Raw genomic sequence first — 9,717 nt, 5'->3', positions numbered from 1 at the left:
GGCCACGACCTTGGTCTCCGCCACTCTCTATTCGGTGGGGATCAGTCCTCCCGGGCTCCAACACTGTAAGTGTATTACCACTGCTTGGATAGTCAAAAATTGCTTTTGTGCTGCCCTGACTCTTTTGTCGGTATTTTTTACTTCACTGGCGCTGATGTTATCTGGTATCATGCTCATTATTCTGGTGGGTCGCACCTTTTGTTTATATTCTCCTAATGAGTGCTGCCATTCCATACTGGTTTACCCTTGCAACATTCCTCCACCCACTGCTATGGGTTGTTTTCATGCTTATGTGCTGCCTGCCTTCCTGCTATGTTCTCCTTCTGTTCCGGAAATATGTTACTAGTGCTGATACTGCTGCTGCTGCTCCTGCTCCTGCTGCTGGTGGAGGAGAGATCGTGTGAAGACAGACAGAAGGTTAAATAATGACTTAAAAAAAATGTTTATATTGTCTAAAGTAGTCTTTAATCTGAGTCGAAAAAGAGAAATTACCACATTTATAAATTGTCATTTTTATGACCTTTTACATTTGTTTTCAATTACAGTCGGTTGATTAATTGTTAAACCATCCTTTGATTCATTACGAAGATGCTTAGGGCATTCAGAATTCTAAGAGCAGACATTCGTGTTCATTCCCAAATAAACAAAACAGAACAAAATGGCATGGCTTACGATTTTAAATAAGTTGATTTAATAGACACCAAAAGTAAAATGAAATACCTCAAGTAAAGCATAATTACCTCTGTCCCCAGCCGCTTGTTGAGAGCTTCATTCCACATGTTTGCAGCATAAGCAGGCTGCATCCTCGTCCACATAGACATGACAGAAACAACCTGGAAACAGGAGCTGCCATTTAGGATATAGAGAACTTACTTGACCAAAACCAAGCTTGCTCCATCTGGAAAAACATATAGAAGTACATACATATATACATGCATGTGTGGGGATGAAACGCAGGATGAAGTGCGTGCGTGCATGCTGGTGAAATAACAATATAAACTAACAACCGACACAGTGATAATCTGCCTCATCTCTATCTATAATGTTTATTGTACTAGGCCACGCAAAAGTTTCAAGCAGTAGATGCATACCAAGTAAGTATCAAGAGGAGGAGGATAGTTGTCAGCCATGGTGTCAATCCAGCTAAATTTCAGATTGTAGCTCATTTGGATCTCCACTGGATCAAAGGGAAGAGAAAGACAAGCCGAAAGCAGTAGCAGCAGGGCGGAAAAGCCATCATAGGTGCTGCATATTGCACCCCTCCCCAGCCTTAGAGTTGCACAGCAGGTGTTCGACGAAAAGCCTAGGAGAAGTCTTGTTGCGCGCCGTCTTATTTTTTCAAAAAGAAAATCTTGGCTAAAAAAAAAAGAAAAAAGAAAAAAAGAAAACAGTCATGGGATTTAGTTGGGCTTGCATATTAGGATTGAGAGTTCTCTTTATCTAGTTGGGCTTTAATAGGGCTTTCACAATTCCTTATTTAAGTGAAATTTGGAATTCTATTTATACATGACCAATTTAACATAACTCAAATTTATCAAGTGTGTGTGCATCACAAGAATTTTTCATAGTTAAGTTTGTATAACACCAAGTGTAAAGATCATTACTCTTCATCACTACAACTCTTTCTCTAATTATTACTTCGAATTTCTCAAACTCAAATTTGAACTTTCACACTTCATAGTCGAAGATAATGTTGCAAGGAGTTAGTAGAAAATTTCAGTGTATTCTTTCATATTCATTTTTTGTGTATTTATTAAGATAAATACACACAAAATGAAACTCTAATGACACGTGGTGCTCACGAGAATGACACACGTCTGAAGTACTGACGATGCACCAGTCAGGTGCTGCCACTTGTCATTCTCTTCTATTTATTATTATTTTATTAATACTTTAACTTCCAAAAATTATAATAAATTTATTAAAAAGCAGAAAAATACTCAAAAAATCATACGAACTTCTTGTGACATTTTGTTCATGTTTTGAGATTTAAAATATAATTTTGACTTATAAAAAAGTCAAATAATTTCTCAAAGTTAAGTTTGTATAACACCAAGTGTAAAGATCATTACCCTTTATCACTATAACTCTTCCTTTAATTATTACTTCAAATTTCACAAACTCAAATTTGAAATTTTACACTTCATAGTCAAAGATAATGTCGTAAGAAGTTTGTTGAAATTTTCGGTGTATTTTTCTGATTTTTTATGCATTTGTTTTGTGTATTTATCTAAATACACACAAAATGAAACTCTAATGACATGTGGCGCTACGTGAGATTGTCACACATCTGAAGTACTGACGATACACCAATCAGGTGCTGCCACTTGTCGTTCTCTTTAATTTATTACTATTTTTTAATTTTTAACTTCCAAAAATCATAATAAATTTATTAAAAAGCATAAAAATACCCCCAAAAATCCTACAGACTCTTTGTGGCATTTTCTTTATATTTTGAGATTTAAAATATAATTTTGACTTATAAAAAAATCAAAAAATTTCTTGAAGTCAAGTTTGTATAACTCCAAGTATAAAGATCATTACCCTTCATCACTACAACTCTTCCTCTAATTATTACTTTAAATTTTTCATACTCAAAATTGAAATTTCACGATTAATAGTCAAAGATAATGTCGCAAGAAGTTTGTAGAAATTTTGTGTATTTTCTGATGTTTTATATTAATTTTTTGTATATTTATTAAGATAAATATACACTAAATGAAACTCTAATGACACATGGCGCTACACGAGAATGACACACGTTTGAAGTACTAATTATGCACTATTCAAATGCACAACAAAGATGTTGCATGTGTCCTAAGGTGCATAACCATAACCATGATGATACATAAATGATCCATTATCTCCATAGACAGCCTGAAATATGCAACAAGCATGATACACTAAAATGCCATGAGACAAAAAAGTTTATCACGTAAGAGATGGTTTATCATGTTCTTGAATTTTAAACCACATTGGGTGAAGAGTAGATTATCTTCAACTTTAAATCAAAAAAAGTTTATGATAAATAGATTGTCTACCATAGGCTAAGGGCATTAAATAGAGAGTGAGATTGTAACACCCCGACTCTAAATTAAATTTCTAAATTAAATTTCTTAAGTTAATTAATTTTGAATTTTCGAATTTGCCCTTGAGGTAGGGGTAAATTGGTCATTTTCTTATCCGGAAAGAGTTTGGGGCAGTAGCTGATTTTTTTGGGTAGATCATACTGAGATGAGTCTGTAGACATGTAGTGGGCTCAATTCGGAGTTGTAACGAAGAAGTTACGATCAAAACATCGACAATATCAAAACCGTAAATATTTTGAAGTTGGTTTTTAAAAACCAAATTTTTCCTCTCTCTCTCTCTCTCTCTCTCTCTCTCTCTCTCTCTCTCTCTCTCTCTCTCCTGCGAACCAGAACCCCTCCTCCTTTTTTTTTTTTGGCTTGCGACGGCAGCAACTTCCCACCGTCGCCACCGCCACCGCCACTTGGGGCGGCACCGGTCCTGTTAGAACCGCCTCACTTCCCTCTTCGATTCCAGACAGGTCCCAACCTTGGTCCGTAGTCGTGGTCGCCGAAAACAGCCACGAAACGAAGCTGTTTTGACAGTTTTTCAACCAACTTTCGGCCTCTCGTTCTCTCTCATTTCTCCACCAAATTTGACGAGTAATGTATAGTTTTCTATCTATTTTTCCATGCTCTAGCTGAAGGTTGGATAGGATTTCATTAATTTTGAGCTTAGGTCAATTGAATTTCAACTTAGGGTTTGGCCGGTTTTGGATTTCCGATTCCGGCCACTTCCGGTCACTTTTTGGGGTAGGCCCAAGAACAAAAGTGACTCCAAATAGGGTGTTGTACCTAGGGTAGGAGTCTTGAGCCGAGGTGTTGAGTTTTCCCGACGAAGGGTTATCGCTTTGGACACCCATGCGCTGCCAGCGTATGTGGCAGCTCGTGGGCACTGTAGCAAACGTGCATTTTTATCCCAATGTGTTCTCCTGGTCCGCGCGAGCTCGTAGGTACCTTCGGATTCCATTTTGGTTGATGTTTGAAACCCCGAACGAATTTTACATATTAGGAGTTATCCGGGTTCGCCATGTTCGGACCGTTGGATCGACTCCATTCCAATATATGTTACTCTAGACTTTCCTAGGAACGAGTAGGAATTCACGGATCATGAATCGGAGCCCCGGATGTTCAGATTCAATAATTTAAAGTTTGAAGATTTTTCGATAACCGTTCGATCGTGAGCGATCTAACCGTCCTTTTCGGACCAAACTTACGGGACATGTGTCTTAAACCTTGTGGAACTCTTAGGAACTTCTAGTTTGTTCCGTTCCTCGTACACTCGCTAGAAACCCGGGAAATTAAGATTTTAATTCATGTTCTCGTTTGAAATACTTTGTATTAATCTCGTATTCGTATTCTGAAATAGGTATTCCGACCACGCATACGCAGCAGACGGAACCCTCTCAGGGTCAAGCAGTGTGGGACTACTTGTGAGTGGACTTTGTTTTCAATTTATAAGCATGGTTTTATAATGAGAATTTTATGCATATGAATTAAATAGTTATTGAAATGCATGTTATATTTAATAACTGAATTCTTTATTTTCATAAAGTATTGGTAATATATTTTGGGTTTTGATATATTTGAGTATCTTGAGTATGTATATATGGATTTTGAGAATTTCTATACATGTTTGGCTTTGTGTGGGGTACTTGGGTTGTTGAGATGAGATTTTGGATAGTGTTGATTATAGAATGTCAGTTTGGAGTGCTATAAGCACTACCCTATGTACCTCCCCAGATTTGGAACTTGGATACGGAAACTTGAGATACTTGAAAATGTCGGAACCCAGGGCATCCTTGATGGGATGTTGCTGTAGACCCTTGATTGGGTAGTCCCCCCGCGTAGGACTAGTCACAGACGTACGAGTTTTGAGGGTATCGGTTGTACGTGCTGGATGAGAGTTAGTCCCCCAGTTGGACGGCTCGTTCCCTAGTTACATGGTGAATTGAGGACTCTCCATGAGGACTCTGCCATGGTGACTAGTCAAACAATCCCCCGATTGGATGGTTTCTCCGGTACAACTAAGTGTTGGTCATATTTATATTATATATATATCTCTTATATTATATATATTTACATATGTATATAACTATTCATTCATTCTTGTTTTTCGGTGAGGATACTTCCTTGCCGGTCGTGCCAATGGGTACGCTTTTGAGAGTTTGGTTTGGGACTGATAATATTTAATTGGTGGGTTTGTTTAGTGTTCTGTTTGGATTTCGGACTTGGCATCCGGCATTGGTTTGGTTTTGACATATATATAAATATTTATTTGATTATGATGGTTTCAGATGCATTTGGATTTCTTGCATGGTTTATTAATTGGTGGGGTTATATTATGTTGGTTTACACTGAACTGAACTTTATTTTTGTCCACTCACATTTTTTTTTCTTCTGTTTTGCGCCCCTCCGCCAGTAGTTGACTGAGCTCCGCAGCTGAGCCGGATCGTGTGCTTATGAGTCTTGAGCCTTCGTAGGACTCCTTCATTCATTTTCCCTTGGACTTTGTTTTTGTTGTAATTGAATTCCTTAGATATGTTCTGTGATCGCCCGTGCTAGGGTTTGATTTATGAGGCTGGAGGCCTTTGTTGTAAACTGTTTATTCTCTTTAAAGCATGCTGTTGGTTGGGTATGTTAAACTGTGAATTTTGAGCAGATTGAATTTTGAGAAATGTTCAATTTATAGGGGAGACTGTCAAATTTTTGGTAGAAAGTCTCGGTCTTTAATAAGTGGGCCCGGCATCGGGGTGACGTCGGTAATAAGGTGGGATTCGCTCCGGTTTCCGAGGAAATTCCGGGGCGGGTTCTGTCAGAGATAGAGATGTAGCCTAAATTACATAATAAGATATCAACAACCTAATTTATTTGATGGCATACAAATCAACAAATCGACAACCCAAAATACATAATAAGATACCAAAATTCAAGAAATTCATATAAAAAAAACACAAAAATGGAGCTGAGCAACCAATGCTATAGCCTGTAAATCCGTGGCAGTGTTATAAAAGAAATAGAAAATCGATAGACAAGATAACTGAATCATATGAATTCCATTTCGGGAAGCGATGAAGTTGCTTGTTTTTGACAACTGAAAGAAAAATAAGAAAACAGAGTTCCAAAATCATAAAATTTTGGAGATAAAATAAATACTAGTCGTTAAATCTGAGGGTTCAAGAGGGTGGAACAAGAAAAAGGTATGCCAGATTTTGAAGACCTTGAATATTTTGCTAACCTATCACCAGTTAGGTTTTTATTTATTGTCATCTGAAAAAACAAAAAGGTTAATTTGTAGTTGGTACATTAGAAAATGGTTGGAGAGAGAGAGAACGAAGAAGATGGAGATAGACAGGTCAAAGATGAGATATGCAATGCAAGTAGGGACAAAGAGGGAAAATTGAAAAAAAAGAGGAGATGTCTGATGGGTCTTAGTTGGGTATACGGGTTTTGTTTTACCCGTTTGTATGTGAAACCAATTAAAACCATGTTTTAATCTCAATCGTTCAATTTAATCCAATGGTGTTCTTTTATAAAATTCTAATTTATTATTCTCACTATATAACAGCCCATTCTACCTGAAGGCAAGAAAAGGAGGAAATAACAAGATGAACCCACTTTATTGTATCGTCTCTCTCGACTTGCTTTGCACCAATTGTAGTCTTTTAAAACTGTTGTTCAATTTTGTTTAAAGGGGGCAAACAGATATCAATTTGTGGCTTCAATTGGCAACTGGGTCTCAAGGTCTCTCTCTGATGTGGACTCTTTTCTCATGTTCTAACTGATGAAAAATTTCAAGGCCCGGAAACATATTATTGGGTTATTAAAAATTGCCAATTAATTCCCAAAAGTCCAAAGTATATAATGAGTGAGCAAAGAAATACTCATTAAATTTACAGAGGCCTAAATTGCCTATTATATGATTAATGGATCAATTTTAAAATCCTCAAAGCCGTATTTGGGTCCACATGCAAACGTCAATTGTAGAAAATTAGCGGGTTCATCAAAATTGCTCATTATTTATCTTGGACATTGACAATAAGAAAAATTGTACAAAATCATCCAATTTTTCCCATGGGTCATCTACCCATGCAAATTTCAATGAGATTAAATTCAAATCTCTCAGACATAAATTCTTAATTAGTGGGCCACACTTACCCATTAATTTTCAATTTTTCTCATGGGTTATTTACCTATGAAAATCTTAAAATCTCCAAATTGTCTCAATGACAAAAATTCTAAATTAGTGGGCTACACTTACCCATTAATTTCTAAATTCCGAATTATGTTGGTTTGATTCCTTCGAAAGGGTATGTATGCAATCTAGAGATTCAATCCAGATACAACCATCCAAATCTTAAATCCAAACAGAATCCCTGGTTTATTCTTAACCAAATTCGCCCCCAAACACAATTTCATATCGAATCCCTGGTATATTTAGCTAAATTCACTGAAACACTTCTCAATACAATTCAAATCAAATTTCTCTTGCAATGAGTCATTTATGTTAAATTCAGATAGACGGGCCAACAACCAACTGCTAACAACACCGATATTGTCCCCAACTTAACCTCCTACAAAGCCCAGTAGGTGTGAGGTTTTATCACAAAAGGCCTTGGTATTCATTATATTTTGTATTTTACTTAGTTAAGTTTCCGATGTGGGACTCATATTCTTCAACACGCCCCCTCACGTGGGGGACCACCACATAGTGGACCACACATGGAGCCAAGTCTACATCGGAGTTAATCATTCAAGTCCAACATGTGAGCACCACGTATTGGCTAAAGGGTAGGGGTAAATATTCATGCTCAACATGTAAACACTACATATTGGGTAAGGATAGAGGCCCAATTCAGGCCTAGTTAATCAACCCGCTCTGATAACGTGTTAAATTCAGAGAGACGGGCCAACGACCCACTACTAGCAATACTGATATTGTCCCCAACTTAACCACCTACAAAGCCCAGTAGGTGTGAGGTTTTATCACAAAAGGCCTCGGTATTATTAGTAGTAGAACCATTCATTATATTTTGTATTTTATTTAGTCAAGTTTCCGATGTGGGACTCATATTCTTCAACAATTTATTCATTCCAATTCTTCGAACTACTAGTGGCTTGATTCCAACAAGGCATATGTAGGCACCCTAAGGTTCGACTTAGGGGCAGCCGCAAAACAAAAGACACACGTCTGTTTCTTTATGATGGAATCAAAGGGTGTTCCCTTGAAGCAAGGAATTGTAATTAAGAGACAGTGTATCTTGAATGAATCGAATCTAAAATAATAAAACCTCATTATTTAATTAGTGATAGTAAAATTATGCTGGGATGTTCACATATATCTTCACCAGATTATAAACAAGCACCATTAGACATGATAAGGGAATTGCCGCACATAGAACAATAGCAATAATCGTACTAATATGAGTCAGTCTATTTGTTCGCAGAGGCTTATGGGATGAAAAGTTTTGAAATGTATGAGTAATTAAGCACTTTGTAGTGTTGAAACCGCCTTCGCTGCCTCCTCCTCCACTGCCACCGGCAGATGTCCCAAAAGTGATCAAAGGAACCATCGACTTGCAGTGGATTGCATTCTTATTATTTGTGCTCTTGAATGACATGTCGTACCTGGGCTTCACCTGAAGAGCAAGCTGCAAGTCAATACTATAGATGCCTGCATCAGTCTGGGATTTAAACTTGCGAAGCTCAGCTTCCCTAAACTTCACCAACTGCTTCCCTTGAACATGTAGATTCTGCAAAACGGTGGTATTTTCGTGGCCTTTATAAAAGTGCGTTACCCGACCACCTGACCTCACAAGAGCAAACGTCTTGTCTTCATACATTGCAGTGATTTCGATGTCATGGTACTCTATGTCCACTCTTTTGTTAGGGTTTGTTATTGTGATGTTGAAAGTAAGATTAAAGTCGAGAGTTTAGTCGGTGGTTGTGTAGTTGAATTGGGTAAGAAACGCATTTGTGACGCTGAAATTGGGCTGTTTTGGATTGAAGATGACATTGCATTCTACATATGAGAATCCTGCAAAGATCACAACCAACAGCAAGCAGCATGACCAGAAAATCTGAGGCCGTGTGTCGGCCATAATATAAATATATATGGTTGAGGCTCACTCTGATTAATTGTTATTGGAAAGTTTGAGAGATCAAATCCTGTGAAACTGGACGACCATACCCTACATCTACTTTATAGTATTGAGAATTCTCATTGCATGCAGGTCACTAATGCGTATACTAAATTTCATGTGTGCATGCTCTCACGCATGATCAATTGTTATTAATTTCATTCATTTAAGCATGCATATAATATTAATTAGACGCAATTGAGTGATCAATCGATTATTACTATATTTAAATAGAATTATGTGCATGAGAGAATTCTATTATTACTATACACTAGTATTTTTATTTCGAACCAAAATGAATGTCGTTAGAAAAACTATTGCTACAACAAATCAGGTTGAATAAAGTCACTTGACAAATGTTTGAAAACTACAATAATTAAACCCAGGTGCGTCTTAATTCTTAAATATATAATTAGCTTCAGGTTGAGAGCCAAGACAAGATCAATTTCTAGTGTTCATGTTCACGATTCTAGTGTTCTGGCTGACGATGAAATCTTCTAGTTGCATTGCAT

The sequence above is a fragment of the Prunus persica genome, chromosome G1 (genome assembly GCF_000346465.2).
Source record: "Prunus persica cultivar Lovell chromosome G1, Prunus_persica_NCBIv2, whole genome shotgun sequence".
NCBI lineage: Eukaryota > Viridiplantae > Streptophyta > Magnoliopsida > Rosales > Rosaceae > Prunus > Prunus persica.
The sequence above is the reverse complement of the archived record's forward strand: the minus strand, read 5'-3'. Positions refer to the sequence as shown.